The sequence below is a fragment of the Globicephala melas genome, chromosome 9, assembly GCF_963455315.2.
Source record: "Globicephala melas chromosome 9, mGloMel1.2, whole genome shotgun sequence".
Lineage (NCBI taxonomy): Eukaryota > Metazoa > Chordata > Mammalia > Artiodactyla > Delphinidae > Globicephala > Globicephala melas.
The window spans coordinates 45463357-45481265 of record NC_083322.1 but is presented as its reverse complement, the minus strand read 5'-3'; the positions used below and the strand labels follow the sequence as shown (position 1 = coordinate 45481265).

Genomic DNA, 17909 nt, shown 5'->3' with positions numbered 1-17909 from the left:
ATGCTGTGGGAAGGGAAAGTCAGTCACTACTAATATGCTGCCCTTTCCCTGGAGTATCCTTCTTAGCGTGTCCACTGCTCTATTAACAATGTGGAGTGTTTGAGAATAACAAGTATACTTGAACAGCAATATTCCCCAAAGTATGCTCTGTGGGACATCAACCCCATCAGATTGTCTTGCATTCAAAAACATCTTCTGGTGAGAGTAGCATCAACATATATACACTACCGAATGTAAAACAGCTGGCTGGTGGGAAGCAGCATCACAGCACGGGGAGATTGGCTCAGTGCTTTGTGATGACCTAGAGGGTGGGATAGGAAGGATGGGAGGGAGGCTCAAGAGGGAGGGGATATGGGGACATGTGTATGCATATGGCTGATTCACTTTGTTGTGCAACAGAAACTAACACAGTATTGTGAAGCAATTATACTCCAACACAGATTTAAAAAAAAAAACAAAACAGCTTCTGTGGTCAAATGAGCTGGAAACCACTATATTCTATATTTCCTCCTGGAGATCCATGATGTCTGCTACCACACAAAGAAATCTGAGGGATGCCTGTAGTAAAGAAACCTTGTGAGCTCTGTTTACTCCTGACTTTCCCAAACCTTCTCTGTCACAGAACCCCTTTGAAGTGGACAGCATAGTACTGAGAGTGTGGGAAATGCTGCTCTGTGTTAATAATAGTCTGGCTTTGATTTGTTTAGGATGATTGTTCATTTCTTGAAAAATCATATTAAATAAAATCCTAAATTATCCAGAAAATTGAAGACAAGCAGTGGTATGTCAGCTAGAAAGGGAAGATTCTAAATCTTTGTACTGCTCTGGTTTACCACTGCCTGGCTCAGCAGGTGATAACCCTTTCTCCTGGGACTGACTCAGCGAAACGTTGCATGGCTTTGCTGGTTAAACACCTGAGAATCAGTCTGAAACTGCAGTTATGTATAAAAATACTCATCAACCATCAACCTCTATTAAATGCAGTAATGGCTGCAAGCTGTTGGAAATAAGAATTTGATGGCAAGGCTGAGTGCAAACGTGATAGAATCCAAAATTCTCAATTAAACTGGAAAGAGATTTGACTCGTTGGCTCTTTCGATTTCCCATCCTTCTTACTTTGTTCCTTGTTCATTCCTTTAAGATTGTCAAAGCAGTTTACAGGCTTAATAGAACAGGTGAGACAACTGCATGGAAATTATCTAATCAGCATTGGTAACAGTGGCAGGTGTTGTTAGGCCAGTAGCTTCTTGAGACAAAATGCTTGAGCTTAGTCATTAAAACATTTTACGAAGTGTCAGTATTGATTCATGTTTTCTGCTGCAAATAAGAGTTCTTTCTAAATTCCAATTTGGAGGAATCTGTGGACTTAGCAAGTTCTACTCTCTGGTGTAATGTGATTTTCCATGCTGTCAAGTAATTAAAAATTTTCTCTATATATAATCACTAATGAACTGATGATGACCAATTTGGTTATTATATTTGGCGGTTCCAAGTCCTTCTGCCAGTCTGGTGTACAATATCTGATGGGTTCCTAAGCTACTCCAAAGTGAGCAAATAACAGTAAACACTGGTCTGGCAACGAACAAGGTGTGTTTTCTGGGTTCTCAGCCAGGTGTCAGAGAGGAAGGTTTAGTGGTAATAGGGAGATCATTTTTAGGAAGACTATCTTCCATCTGTCTTAGAAATTACAATAAATTAAAATATTTCTGAGGAAGAAACTTAAAATACATCTTTTTTTCCTTGAATTCATTTCAACCACTCTGTCAAAAATAATCTCTTCTCTATAATTGTTTTGCATCTAACTTTGCCAACCGGTCATTGCCTAGGGAACAAAAGCAAAAATAAACTCAAAAGATTGAAACCCAGCAAAATATTGATTAATATTTATATTAGCAAATTAGGATTAGATTGGAGTGAAAAGAATCCTGCTAAAAATAAGACCTGTGAATTTGGGGCTGCATGCAAAGACTTTTCCTACATTCCTTTCCTGGAAAAACTCTTATTTGTTCTTCAAGATCAAACAAATGTTACTTCCTTTATCAAACCATCCCTAACTTCCAGGTAGATACAGTCCTCTATATTTATAATACTGGAATTATTCCTTTACTATTGCACTAAAACCATTGTAATTACTTGTTAACATGCTTCCCTCCCCCTACTAGACTAGGATGCCCATAGAGGGCAGGAATTATCATTCATTCAGCACAAATTTATTGAGTGATACTCAATAAATATATGTGCCAGCAGGCCATTTTGCCACTCCTCAAGAACATAGTATTCATCTTTTTATTCCCAACACTTAGTACATGCCGGTCCCATTATTATTATTTTTTTTTTGGCGGTACGCGGGCCTCTCACTGCTGTTGTCTCTCCCGTTGCAGAGCACAGGCTCCAGATGCGCAGGCTCAGCAGCCATGGCTCAGGGGCCCAGCCGCTTCGCGGCACGTGGGACCTTCCCGAACCGGGGCACGAACCCGTGTCCCCTGCATCGGCAGGCGGACTCTCAACCACTGCGCCACCAGGGAAGCCCCCGGTCCCATTATTGAGTAGCCACTCAATAATGAGTTGCTAAATAATTGAATAACTGAGTGAAAGGATGAATGAATGAATTGAATGTATTGTGTAATGTAGAAAAGGTACCAGTTTTGCAATACAGTTTAAGTTTCCCAGTTTGCAAACAGAATCAGTACAAAGCGAAGTTAAGCTCCCAAGGAGAGCAGGAACTGTCATTCTGTAAGGAGACACAGTGATTCAATTCCTGGTGGGCCTTTAGGGTTTAAAGAGACCAAGGCTATAAGGTGGTATAACTGGGAGAGGGCAGCCTTAACCTGGCCTCTTCTATGTGCTGGAGCTCCACCTTGTTCTGTGATAAAGATTGATAGCTGGCTAAATCAGGAGAATTCCCAGGGCTCCCTTGCTAATAACCAGAGAGGAGGGGCAGAGGGAAAATGGACCAAGGATGAAAGAATAATACAAATGAGATATTTAAAAGACTGTAGGGCTTTCCCTTTACTGCAATATGCTTGTGGCAGAATCCATAAGGCCTGTCGATTTTTCTCTTATAATATTTCCCTCTGATATTCTATCCCTCTTCATAAATAATGTTAGGCTCTATACAGCTGTGGCTAATCATTCTTGACAGCAGGGAGTACTTTCCCAAGATGAACCTGATCCATCCTCAGCCCTGAACTCACTCATTAGCAGTTTGACCAAACAGGCAGTCTCTGGGGCTGGCTCAGACAGGCTGCAATGCCTCTGAATTTCACACTTGAGATGAAGGGTCAGTGCATGGGGGCTGATCTAGTTCCAATATCAAGTGTGATTTCTGTGGTTGCGTTTGGCATAAAGGAAGAGAGGCACGAAAGGGAATCATTAATCTTGCTTGTGCTCCTAGTAGATTCCCTTGCTTATTTTCTGCCTGTCTCTTCTGCCAGTCTCATCAAGCTACCTCATGGTCAGCAAATAACATGTCTTGTATTTTAATCTTAAGAGAAAATAGAGACCATCAGGCACCTACCTTTTCTCCTTTCCATATCATGCCTGTCCTCACCTATCATTCTCCACTTTCTGTCTCAGAGAAAGAGGGAGTGTTCGTTTTCTATTGCTGTGTAACAAGTCATCCCTAGATTTAGTAGCTTAAAAGTATGCTTATTATCTCAGAGGTCCCATGAGTCAGGAATTTTGAAGTAGCTTAACTGGGAGAGCCTGGCTCAGGGTCCTTCATGAGGTTGCAGTTAAGATGTCAGCTCGGCCTACACTCATGTGAAAGCTTAACTGGGGCTAGAAGACCAACTTCCAAGATGGATCACTCAGCTGGCTGTTGGCAGAAGGCCTGAATCCCTTACCACATGGGCCTCTCCACTGAAATGCTTGCATGTTCTCATGAAATATCAGCTGGCTTCCCCCAGACTGAGTAATCCAAACAACAAGTATGGCGGCCACAACACCTTTTATAACTTACTCTCAAAGTTGCATACTGTCACTCCCACCACATTCTATTAGTTAGAGATGATTCACCAAGTACTACCTACACTCAAGGGGAGGGTAATTAGGGTCCATTTTTTGAAGGAAAGGGGATCAAAGAATTTATGTACTACTTTTAGTACCACCACATAGGGATCCCTCCTCCTTTTCAGGGCTAATTCCTCCACCTATGAACTTGATTCCATCCTTTCCCACCTGCATTTGGCTAATCAGTTATGTTCTTTCTTAATCTCTTAATAGTAGATCTCATTTATTGAGCATTTAATACGTCCTGGCCACTGTGCCAAAAACTTCATTAAGTGGATAATCTCACTTAATACATACAACTCCATGAAGTAGGGGAATGATTACCCTGCTGTTACAAATGAGTAGACCAAGGCTCAGAAGGTCTAATTGAAACGTCCAGTGTCAGATAACTAGTAAGTAGAAAAGTGACTACTTAAACCCAGCCCCGACTGACTCCACAGCTGTACCCCTCTCCGCTAATCTACTCTATCCTGCCCAACATGGACCTTTGGTCTCTACCTCTCCATCAGCTGCTTCTTAACTTTCAAAGAGGCTCAGTTCTTCTTCATACAAAAATTACTTCATTTGTGTCCTGCCTCTTTCAAGCTTCATCACATCTTCCCATTTGTTAAGTAGTGGTCAGCAAATAGTTCCTACTTCCACACTCCCATTTGCTCCAACTCACAGCCATCCAGTTCTGCACTTACCAACTTAGTGAAATGGATTAACCAATGACTCCCTAATTTCCAAATCCAATGCCTCCTCTTCAGTCCACATTCAGAAATACATTCTGCTGTATTTCGTCAATGCTAAGATGCTCAATTTTCAACATTTCTGAAATAGAGATGTCTTAAAAGCAATGGCACTTTGTATGTGATCAAATAAATTTCTTTGCTCCTCTTTAATTTCATTGCATGGCTCAGTCCGTCTTCTTTGCCTGCTCCTCTCCTTCAGACATCCCTCAGATGGTGGCGTAGTTAATTTGTTGGTGTAGGAGAGCAAAATTTGCCACCCCAAAGTATCTCTTTGGCATGTGGATTATTTCGAGATGAAAACAATCAAGGCCCAAAAGACTCATGAAGAACCTCTGGCCGGCCCCCTAACTGCCTAAAGAATGTAGACAGAGGACCTGTTCCAGGAAAGGAACTATCACCATAGATAACTATAGTGTGAACTAGGTGTATAGACAGGGAGGAAGCTAGCAAAGTCTGTTTGTTAGAATTTCTCTCTCTGTGTCCCATTGTCTCTCTGTGGCCCAGCAAACATTTGTTTACCAAACACTTGCTTTTCCGTCTTCACGTAAATTGCCGCCTTCTCCTTTGAGGTCCGAAACAACAACCCCCAACATCCTCTTTTGTCTTTAGCTAAAAGAGGTATTTAAGGTGAGGGTTTCAGTCATTTATGAGAGTTGTTCAGTTTTCCTGGGCTCTCCCATGTATACATGTTATTAAACCTTTGTTTGATTTTCTCCTGTTAATCTGTCTCATGTCAATTTAATTCTTAGACCAACCAGAAGAACCTAGAAGGATAGAAGAAAATTTCTTCCTCTCAGACAGTGGTGACTCACCATTTTAACATTATGCACTACTGGGTAATCTATTACAAAATCTTCCGTACCACATCTGTGTTAATCACCTCTAATTTCTGCTTCAGCCTCCATCTTTCCTTTAATTAATTGCTTATCACCTGTATGTCCTTTACAAGTACCACAAACTCGGCATGTTCCAAACGTTAACCCCTTTCCAGACTAACTTCCCTGCCTTTATTCCCTATCTTGGATGTTGACATCACCCTTGTTAAAGAACATCTCAGAGACATTAATTTAAAGCACAGCTGACATTTACTCATCTATAAGGGAGATTACTTGTATACAGATTGCCATCCAATAGACAAAACAGGGTTTATGGAGGGAACACTCTCAGTCAGGGGAGAAATGACAAAACGTTTTGTTTTGTTTTGTCCTTGGGTGTGCTGATTGGCTAAAGCTATCAAGAGGGCAATTTGCACCCAAGCAGACTGCATTATTACCAGGGAAGGTAATTTTAGTTACTTGTCATTTTTCCAAGAAATCTTGTGACTCCAGCTGTGGAGTAGGAAGGTGGTATGTTCACCTTGCATATTTCCTGCTGATGTCCTTCCTTTGGTATCTACACCATAGTCGAGCTAGGACTTATTATAAATACTTACTCCCTTTTTGTGGTCAAATTCAGATCAACGTCCGTGGTTGACCACGAAGAATTTTGTGTCTTCTTGATGTGGTATCATCCACTAGATGTTGGTTTGAGATAACAGTTTATAGTAATATTTGAACACATATTGGAAGTGCTCAAGAAATAGAATAATTACAAATATAATTTAAAAATTTGGAACCATTTGTATCCAGTTTCCTAGTCGGCCTACACCTAATCAGGAGAATTAGTCTCATGTCTCTTTATCCCTCATATTCCTTGGATTCCTTTGAGGCCTTTGTACATTTTAGGAACAGCAGCTAACGGTTGGGGGCCTAGGTTCAGTGAAGACATATGGATGTATGTTAGCAGGTCTTATTAAAGGAGTCTGAAGACAGATGGTAAAACCACTTGTTGGAAAAATTGGCAGCCACTACAATTGTTGGAGACAGGTAAATAAGGGCGTTCAAAGAGTTTATGGGAAAGAAGACAGCTGAGAGAAAGGCAAAAACAACCACGGCATTTATTTTACAGTCTAATACCTTGACCCATACAAAGGAAAGAAGTAATAAAAGGAGCCAAATGTTAAACTGTTATATCCTAATCACAGATCTTAATCTAAAAGTCTTGTATAGGAACTTGAGTAGCTACCCACTTTCAGAGCTCTGTGCTTCCAAAGCTTTTTACTGAGCCTTAGGTTTATACATCTCCAGTGGGACTGGATGTCCAGGTTGTAGAATCCTTAGTGACTTCACACTGGGAATCATAAACCCATGAGTATATACCCTAGAGTTTAAGAGCATTATTTGTGGTTAAATATACTAGATATGACCTTTCCAAGGCTGACGTCTTGGCATCCTCAGTACATTTCTCTTTCTGACTTACTTCACTTAGTATGATGATCTCTAGTTGCATCCATGTTGCTGCAAATGGCATTATCTTTTTTAATGTCTGAGTAGTATTCCATTTATATATATATATATATATATATATATATATATATATATATATATATCTCACATCTTCTTTATGCATTCATCTGTCGATAGACATTTAGGTTGTTTCCATCTCTTGGCTATTGTAACTAGTACTGCTATGAACACTGGGGTTCGTGTATCTTTTCGAATTACAGTTTTGTCTGGATATATGCACAGGGGTGGGATTGCTGGATCATATGGTAGTTCTATTTTTAGTTTTTTGAGGAACCTCCATACTGTTCTCCATAGTGGCTGTACCAATTTACATTCCCACTGACAGTGTAGGAGGGTTCCCGTTTCTCCACACCCTCTCCAACCTTTATTACTTGTGGACTTTTTGATGATCGTCATTCTGATATATACCGGTGTGAGGTGGTACCTTATAGTTTTGATTTGCATTTCTCTAATAATTAGCGATGTTGAGCATCTTCAGCAAGTGGTTTTGAATCCTTAAATCTTTAACAAGGTGGCGTGCTCTTGTTAAGAGGCAGAGAGTTCAGAAGTTACAGCTTATGCAGCACAGAATGTACTTTATTTTAAAGATAAGAACTATGAAAAAATAATGTATCAGCATTGGCCAGGGGACAGAGAATGCTGAGTTTGAAGAGCTATTCAGCAGTCGTGGGGTTCATTTTTATTAGGAGGGGGAGCTAGATTGGTTTCCTTAGGTTGGAAACTAAGGAAATAGGATTACTATTTCCTAGGATTACTAGGGAAAAAAGACCTAGGATTACTTAGGTTAGAGTGGTTCTTGACAATTATGTGGGAATTAGACAACGAAAAAATGCCATAGGTGAAATGTGACTATTGTTTTGAAACAATTAGGTTTGAACAGCAAATCTTATGAAGGCAGTGAGTGAGAAGGGGAGTAGAATAATTCCCGCTGAGGCACCAACTAGCTTAATTGTTTCTGCCACAACACCACAGCAATAAACAAGGTAGCTAAACCTACCACAGGCTTGCGATGAGATTTTAGCTTTTGCATAAGCACTTTGAAAGCACAACTTGCCTTTTCTGTACGAACAATTATGAAGGATTCAGTATAGTCAGGCTGCCCAAAGTCAGGTGTTGCTCTAATGTCTGAGTAGGAAAGAAAAAGGCCTATTTAACATTTGGCTCCCAAGGGAACATCTGTTTTAGTTTGCTTTTGTAGTGACTGAGCTAAAAGCAATATGGAAAAACCCAACATGCTAATGATCTCTAGGAGACAAACAGTGCTGCCCAGTGCCCTTCTGAGGAGGGTCTAGATTGCAAGAAGTTCTTAACAAATTTGCTAGTTTGAATTGAGGGCTTGAATATGGGAAATGCAAAATAAAAGAGTTATCACAGGTGAGATGTGAACATACATAAAGATCAGAGCATAAGTAATGGGTGTATAAAGATAAGAAAATTGTTACAATCTTTGTAAGATGGACAATTTAAAATAAAATTTTTAAAGTAACAATAATTACTAGGAATCCTAAGTTAGAAGTAAAGAATTTTTGTTTAAAAATGATTCAAAAGTATGACAAAAACCAAAAAAAAGGTATCCAAAGATCATTCTTTTTCTGAACTGTCATTAACAAACTCTTTTACTAATTCACATGCCATATATATATATATATATATACACACATAATACACACATGCACATATAATTAAATGATAAATTTATAGTTTTATAAGACATATATATCACATTAAACTTACCATCTTAATAAAACTACAGCAATTTCCTTGAAAACCCAACAAAACAATTACCTTACATATTTGTATGTCTTTGCAACTACTATTTGAGTACTCATTTAATTACAACTTTTAACCAAAGAAACTAACTTCTGTTCCCTCTCAGGCACAGAGAAAACTGGAAAGGAAGCAAAGGAGCACTGTCTGCCATTCTCAGGTACCTAGCAGCAGACCACAGCTCTACGAGGATGCCTGCTTGTGTACCACCAGCTCACATGCCACATTCATTCATTCTGCATGTTGATGCTATAAAATAATACAGTCACTGCTGATATCAAAAAGATTGTCAGACAGATGATATTATGAAATTTATATAGACAGTGGAAATAGAGTAACTAGTTTTTAACATTTTTTGAAATTCTTAAGAGCAAATACTTTTAAAAGATATAATTATAACTCAGTGTAGTTGGACATACAAATTTCTTACGCTTTTATGTTATTAAATAATTACTAATGTAAGCTTAAACAAGACTAGTAAAAGATTTAGGGAGTCCAGATTAATATGGTTTTCTATGAATAAACAAATCCAGGTCTTGCAAAAGTTAGAATATTAGCTAACATGATTTTTTACCCTGTTAAAAACAGAGAAAACTTATTATTGTTTTCAAATCAAAATTGTCAAACCGGTAGATTCAAAGTGTATGGAATTAAATCTTTCTTTTCTTGAATTCTATTTATATGAAAGAGGATTAGCTTCCTAAGTCAATCAAAATAGAAGCTCATTTACTTTTAAAGGGCTTTATAATTTATAAGGTCTCTTGGAGGTAGGCAAATACACACCAATCTATTTGTTTAGAAATTATTTATGCCCTAGATTTGTCAGAGTTCTCCAGAGAAACAGAGCCAATAGGACGTGGACCTATACGGAGATTTATTATATGGAACTGGCTCACACAATTATGGAAGCTGCAAGTACCAATCTGCAGTGTGGGGCAGCGGGCTGGAAACCCAGGAGAGCTGATGGTACAGACGAAGTCGGCAGACAGTCTGCTGGCAAACTCCCTCTTGCTCAGGGAGGCCAGTCTTTTGGTCTATTCAGGTCTTCAACTGATTGGATGAGGCCTACCCACATTATGATGGGCAGTCCAGATGTAAATATTAATCTCATTCCAAAGCACCCTCCAAGACAACAGAAAATTAACCATTACATACCCATACAATGAGAAAATCTTATCAAACTCTCAGGAAAGCTAGGTAATTATAGAGGGATATAGAGCTGAACTTCTACTTTATGATATGCTATTTTTCCATACTTGTTCAGTCCATCTGTAAGTTGAGCTAGGGGTTCAGCTTTCAGATTTATTGACACCTTGCTGTTGGGTCACAAAGCTTTCCCTCAAATCTTGACATTGCTCATTTGTATTTGTATGTTCTTCTGTAGAACTTCCCTATTTCTTTTACTAGAGAATGGAGGAATAGTCTTGTACGTAGAACCCTTTCAATTTCTTAGGATGTCATGAAGCTAAGGACAAGCCAGAAGCAATCATTCTTATTCCATCTGCATTCCCAAGACACATGTTTAGATACATTTATACAACTGCTATACAATTAGAGTTCTTTATTTTTCAAGTCATAAAAAAAGTTTCAATTTTTTCTTTTTTCTTTGCCAACGTTTCCCTCCCATCTGATAGCAGATGTGTCTGAGTTAGATATAACCTATGGTGTTCACAAATAACAAATTCCTGTGGCTAATCTCCGGTAATTACCAACAACAACCAAAAGAAGCTGTCTGATGGGACTTCTGAGATGCTGGTGCGAGTAGCCAAATAAATTTGAAAAGAACACAATTGGGAGATTCACACTTTCTGATTTCAGAACTTATTACAAAGCAGCAAGACAATGTGGTCCTGGCATAAAGAAAAACATACAGATCAATGAATTGAGAGTCTAGAAGCAAACCCTTGTGTTTATAGTCAATTGATTTTCAACAAAGGTAATTCAGGGGGGAAAGAACAGGCTTTTCAACAAATGGTGCTGGGACAACTATGTATCAACATGCAAAAGAGTGTAGTTGGACTCTTCTCATATCGTATACAAAAATTACCTCAAAATGGTCATAGACCTAAACATGAGGGTTAACACTATAAAATTCTTAGAAATATAGGGGAGTGTCTTCATTACCTTGGGTTAGACAAAGCCTACTAAAATGTGACATTGAAAGCACAAGTGAAAAAGAAAAAAAGTAGATAAACTGAACTTTATCAAAATTAAGAACTTTGGGGGTTACCTGGTGGCGCAGTGGTTGAGAGTCCGCCTGCCGATGCAGGGGACATGGGTTCGTGCCCCGGTCCGGGAAGATCCCACATGACGCGGAGTGGCTGGGCCCGTGAGCCATGGCCGCTGAGCCTGCGCGTCCGGAGCCTGTGCTCCGCAACGGAAGAGGCCACAACAGTGAGAGGTCCACGTACCGCAAAAAAAAAAAACAAAATTAAGAACTTTTGTGCTTCAAAGGGCATCATCAAGAAAGTGAAAAGAAAACACACAGAGTGGGAGAAAGCAAAAATCACGCAGTAGGTGAAACACTGAGCCTTGGATTTTGCCTTTGGGCAAGTTGATTGCCTGAAAACTACCAAGGAGAACAGTTTGCCCCAGAGGAGCAGAAGGGAATTTCAGTTATTTCTTGCTCTAGTTCAGGTCCCTATCATCGGCAGCCTCTTAACTGGATGCCCCCATCCATCTGCCACATGGGTGCCAAAATTATCATAACAAAACACAGATGTTTGCCATCCCTCTGTTTAGCAGCCTGGATGGACTCTATATTGCCAGTAGAATTAAATCCAAATGACTTATAAAAATGGCATTCAAGGCTCTTCACAATCTAGCCCCTATGAACTCGGGCAGCTACATCTCCACCAGAACTCCAGCCCCACCTGCCCTTCCCTGGATGCCATCACCTGAGCTCCTCTTTCTATCACAGTTCCCTCTACCTGGATGCTCTCTCCTTCTCTGCAAGGAAAACCTCCACTCAGCCTTCAAATGTTACCTCTTCCGTGAAGCCTCCCCTGATTTGCTCATCAAAGCAAGTCACTTCCTTACTTGTGTTCCCAAAGCACTTCGTACTTACTTCCACGCCATTACTTAGCACTTACCACATCGTATGGCAATTATGTGGCTGCTTTGCTCTCACCCTGAGGCCAGGGGCAGTGACTGTGTTGTCTCTGTACCCTCTAGTGCCTATCTTCTGATTTGGCTCCGAGAAGCTTCTCAATTCGTATTTGGTCAATGAATGTGTCATCCATCACAGGGACATTGATCAGTGAGCGTTTTTCAGTGTCTGTACTAACACTGCAGGTGAAAAAAAAAAAAAAAGAGTTTATAGTCTGGCGAAGGTTAAAAGAAGTAAATATGAATAGTATAAACTATACAGCAAGCTAGAAGCCATAAGAGAATTATGAAGCAAATATTACGGGGGTCAGGTAAGGGAGAATGAATCCTAGAGAAAATTCTAAAGATTTCTACAGTTAGCGATGGGGGCCAGGTGATGGTAGGGAAGGGGCAGCCGAGGAGCTGTTTACAAATTGGACACAAGCCAATGTTGACAATTTCAATAACTTTCAGTGTCATACGCTATTGCTGAAATTAAAAGTCAGGGGTATTAGGGATTTTATAAAAGGGTTTCCCTCTCTGGGAACTCCCTCCACTTATACAGACAATATAACGGGAGTGCGTCCTTTGGCTGTCAAGGTGACCTTCCACTTGTTGGGGAAGAGTTGTTCTCATGGAGACTCCTGAGTCTGTCCACACTGCAGCAGAGGCTCCCTTATTGTCCCCAAAACTTTCAGCTTTGGTTAGTGGCAAAGCCTGGAACTTCTGGACCACTGTCCCCACCTTGATCTGATATTTCTATGACTACACTGGCCTGAGTGGAGGAAGGAGCAAAGAAAGCTTCACTCCTACAGCTCCACCACCACTAGACTTTTGGGCTGAAACACCTCAAGCTTTTGTTGACTGAAATAAGGATGCACAGCATAAAAGTTGTGAGTCAAGTTTTATTTGGGGACCTTACGGAGGACTATAGCCTCAGAGACAGCCTCGCAGGTAGCTCTGAGGAACTGCTCTGAAGAAGTAAGGGAGGAACCAGGACGTATATGAATTTCTTTGGGCTGGAAAAAAACATGTAGTTGAACATCAAAAGATTACTGCAAATCACAAAGAACAGACATCTCAAGTTAATGATGTTAGTGCTTTTCTATATATGGGAATATGCAATAATCTAGGGTCATTTGAAATTTGTCCTTAGAGATGCATCTTAACTATCTAGGGGCCAGCACAGAATGCAGAATGCTTCCTGTTTTTCTCCATCCTGAATTCCTCTCAGGAATACAATAATAGTAGGAGACTTTAACACCCCACTCACATCAATGGACAGATCCTCTATACAGAAAATCAACAAGGCAACAGATCCTAAATGATACAATAGAACAGTTAGACTTAATTGATATTTTCAGAACATTACATCCAAAAAAACCAGAATACACATTCTTTTCAAGTGCACATGAAACATTCTCTAGGATTGACCGCAAAACAAACCTCAACAAATTTAAGAGTATGGAAATGATTTCAAGCATCTTCTCTGACCACAACAACATGAAACGAGAAATCAACCACAGAAAAAGAAATGAGAAAAAAACTATTACATGGAGACTAAACAACATGCTACTAAAAAAAAATGGGTCAATGAGGAAATCAAAAAGATAATTAAAAAATACCTTGAGACAAATGACAATGAAAACACAACCATACAAAATCTATGGGATGCAGCAAAAGCAGTTGGAGGGAAGTTCACAGTGAATTCCCCTCAGGTGCACTGTCAGTGGGCAACTCCAGTGGCTAATGGCTTTATCCTTGTAGAACTGGAATAGCAGGCAACATATTTTTCTTTACAGTCTGGTAGTGAGAGACTGAATATACAAATGGACAATGGCCAGACCATATTTAAAACAGAACTCTGACCCACAGTCTGGAGCAACCAGCCCAGGAAGCCAACCTACTATCTGCAAGTCAGACTTCTATCTCTAACAACTAGTCCAGGAAGTGAAACAATAACTCCTGTAACAATCGGTCCCAAATGGCCAGGACTTTATTAATATCTGATAGCCTCCCTAATTTTTGTTGCAGCTTCCAACTTGGGATCAACTGGAGAAAGCACATATGCTCCCCTGACCAATCACATAGGATGCCATGCTTCTGGTTAGCCTGCCTTTAGCTTCCCATGTCAACAGCCTCCAATCAGGGCACACCTGCAGGGTTCCTCTTTGTCCAGTACAAAGCTTTCCCACTCCTCTGCCTGCCTTTGGGTGTCTGCCAAAACCTAAGTGATGTTGGCTGACTCTTGCTATAGCAAGCCCTGAATAAACAGCTTTTGCTTGATCTCAATCGGTTGGTATTTCTTTCCACAGTAGAAGAGGGTTTTTAAAACCAGATGCTAAATATTATTCCCAGAATCAAAGTGGGGAAAATGGTAAATGACTTATAAGAGTTCTCTCATGGGATAACCAGCTTTCGCCTCACTTTTTTCTCAGATTTAACCACCTTGTCAATTCCCTAGGCTGTGTAGGGAAGCATACACAGGCTGATCTCGCCCTGGTATCTCTTCCTCCACCCTGAACAGCACAGTGGAGCGTGGTAATCCACAGGAATCCCTTTCCCCAAGTATGAGTCTAGTTTAGAATCATATCACCAAGGAGCTCCAACAGAGGAGCATGGGGTAGGCACTGGCCCCCCACCCAGGGCAAGGTGAGGTCACAGCTCCTCCTGTTGCCTATAATCTTCCTGCCCCTGAGGGTGACTCTTGGACGGAAGCCCACAGCTCGCATGATAAACAATGCTCAGAGACAGTACACTGGGGAGCCTCATCAAGGAAGAAGAATATTTTCCTACAGCAGCATGATAGGAAAAGAATGTCCTCTTCCTTCTATATGACCTCGCAGGGAAGTTTTACTTGCACCGCCCCTCCTCCACTGCCCGGCCTGCCCTGGGTCTTCTTGCCCACAACAGTGTCCTGCTGTTTCCCCTTCCCACAAGCCGAGACCCCTCACTCTGGGCGTCCTCACTAAAAGACGCGGAAAATCAGAAGATTTCTCAGTTGTTTTTCATTTCTAGTTTATATTCTGAGGCTCAGCTCTGTCTTCCTACCAGGCTGGATTAAGAAGAAAGGCAGTTGATAAGGTTTGCTCTCCCTGTATCCAGAGCAAACCCCAGGGACTGGGGTGTGAGGAAGACGAAGGGGAGTTTTTCTTGTCAACCTTGGGTATGAACATACATTTTTTTTTTTTTTCGGTACGCGGGCCTCTCACTGCTGTGGCCTCTCCCGTTGCGGAGCACAGGCTCCGGACGCGTAAGCTCAGCGGCCATGGCTCACGGGCCCAGCCGCTCCGCGGCATGTGGGATCTTCCCGGACCAGGGCACGAACCCGTGTCCCCTGCATCAGCAGGCGGACTCCCAACCACTGCGCCACCAGGGAAGCCCTGAACATACAATTTAAATGAACTAAATATTCCTGCTTTAAATTTTTTTTTAAATGTGGTAAAATACACATAAAATTTCCATCTTAACCATTTTAAGCGTACAGTTCAGTGGTGTTAAATACATTCACATCGTTGTGCAAACAATGTCTAGAACTCTTTTCATCTTTTTTTTAGACATTCTTTTTTAATATTCTTTTCCATTATGGTTTATCACAGGATATTGAATAGAGTTCCCTGTACTATTGTTGTTTATCCATCTTATATATAATAGTTTATATCTGCTAATCCCAAATTCTCGGTCCTTCCCTCCCCCAAACTCCTCCCCCTTGACAACCATAAGTCTGTCCCCTATGTCTATGAGTCTGTTTCTGTTTCATAGATAGGTTCATTTGTGCCATATTTTAGATTCCACCTATAAGTGATATCATATGGTATTTGTCTTTCTCTTTCTGACTTACTTAGTATGATAATCTCTAGTTGCATCCATGTTGCTGCAAATGGCATTATTTCATTCTTTTTTATGGCTGAGTAATATTCCACTGCATATATGTACCACCTCTTTATCCACTCATCTGTCAATGGACATTTAGGTGTTCCCATATTTTGGCTATTGTGAATAGCACTGCTACGAACATAGGGGAACAATCCAGTGGGATTGCTGGATCATATGGTAACTCTATTTTTAGTTTTCTGAGGAACCTCCACACTGTTTTCCATAGTGGCTGCACCAATTTACATTCCCACCAACAGTGTAGGAGGGTTCCCTTTTCTCCACACCCTCTCTAGTGTTTGTTATTTGTAGACTTTTTAATGATGGCCATTCTGACTGGTGTGAGGTGGTACCTCATTATAGTTTTGATGTGCATTTCTCTAATAATTAGTGATGTTGAGCATCTTTTCATGTGCCTACTGGCCATCTGTATGTCTTCTTTGGAGAAATGTCTGTTTAGGTCTTCTGCCCATTTTTCGATTTGGTTGTTTGTTTTTTTGTTGTTGAGTTGCATGAACTGTTTGTATATTTTGGAGATGAAGCCCTCGTCTGTCACATCATTTGCAAATATTTTCTCCCATTCTGTAGGTTGTTTTTTCATTTTTTTATGGTTTCCTTTGCCGTGCAAAAGGTTGTAAGTTTGACTAGGTCCCATTTATTTTTGTTTTTATTGCTATTGCAGTGGGAGACTGACCTAAGAAAACATTGGTATGATTTATGTCAGAGAACGTTTTGCATATGTTCTCTTCTAGGAGTAGAACTCTTTTCATCCTGAAAAACTGAAACCCAGTACCCAGGGTTAAACAACTCCCCATTCCCCCCACCCCTGCCCCTAGCAACCACCCTTCTACTTTCTGTCCCTGTGATTTTGACTACCCTAAGTACCACATATAAGTGGAGTGTCAAACAGTATTTGTCTTTTTGAGACTGGCCTATTTCACTCAGCATCATGTCCTAGAGGTTCATCCATGTTGTAGCACGTGTCAGAATTTCCTTCCTTTTTAAGGCTGAAAAATAGTCCGTTTTATGTATTTACCACATTTGGTTTATCCATTCATCTGCCAATGGACACTAGGGTCGTTTCAGCCTTTTGGCTATCGTGAATAATGCTGTTATGAATATGCATGTTATTTTCTTTATTCCTTTGTTCTTGACTCTGGCCAGAGATAATGATAGTACCTCAAGCAGTGTTATTAGGATGAAAATAATCAATGTTCAGTTTATAAACTTATTATATTGTTTTACTTCTGAAATACACTTTAAAGGAAAGTCTGAGGAGAACAGATCCGCAAGTTTATGCCAAACAATAGATTTTGAAAGAAAACAGAACAGAGCTTCTCAGCTCTGGCTGCACTGAGGAAATTTGAAAGAGCGCCTATGCCCAGATCCTAGGCCCCGGAGAGTCTGAAAGAATTGATCTGGGCTTGTTAGCGTCACCTGAGAGCTTTTACATGGCACAAGCCCAGGCTCTACTCGAGACCCATTAAATTAGAGCTTCTGGGGGTGGGGTCCAGGCACTGATGTACTTTAACGCTTCCCCAGGTGAGTTTATGGCTAGCTGGGACTAAGAACCACTGGCACAGCCCACACCTTCACCCCTAGAGGGACTAAAGATGGGCCACTTGGACTGGAATGGAGTAGGGAGAGGGCTGGGGCATGAGCTTATAGAAAAAGGGACACCTGGGTGGGATTCAGGTAGAGGGAGGCCATCCCCTGAACCTATTCACATCTGTGTAAGTGTCCTTTCATTAAACTCTCCTCAATTACCTTGTCTGAGTGAGTCACCTTTTCCTGCTAGATTCTGACTGATATACTTGCCCTCACCTTGACAAGGTTGCAAAAATCACTGAAGGGGCTTCCCTGGTGGTGCAGTGGTTGAGAGTCCGCCTGCCGATGCAGGTGACATGGGTTCGTGCCCCGGTCCGGGAAGATCCCACATGCTGTGGAGCGGCTGGGCCTGTGAGCCATGGCCGCTGAGCCTGCGCGTCTGGAGCCTGTGCTCCACAATGGGAGAGGCCACAGCAGTAAGAGGCCCGCGTACCGCAAAAAAAAAAAAAAAAAAAATCACTGAAGGTCACTTTGCCATGCACAG

General features: G+C 40.9%; 1 long non-coding RNA gene across 1 annotated transcript in view; it reads right to left on the bottom strand.

The window, feature by feature from the left end:
* The window catches only part of LOC115853796 (uncharacterized), a 70688-nt gene that overhangs the window by 7316 nt on the left and 45463 nt on the right, over positions 1–17909 (bottom strand). Inside the window, exons 3-4 of the long non-coding RNA XR_004039733.2 lie at positions 11950–12145; positions 11088–11221 (exon numbers count right to left, since the gene is read on the bottom strand). This is a non-coding gene — a long non-coding RNA (uncharacterized lncRNA). The remainder of the gene's footprint in view (positions 1–11087; positions 11222–11949; positions 12146–17909) is intronic.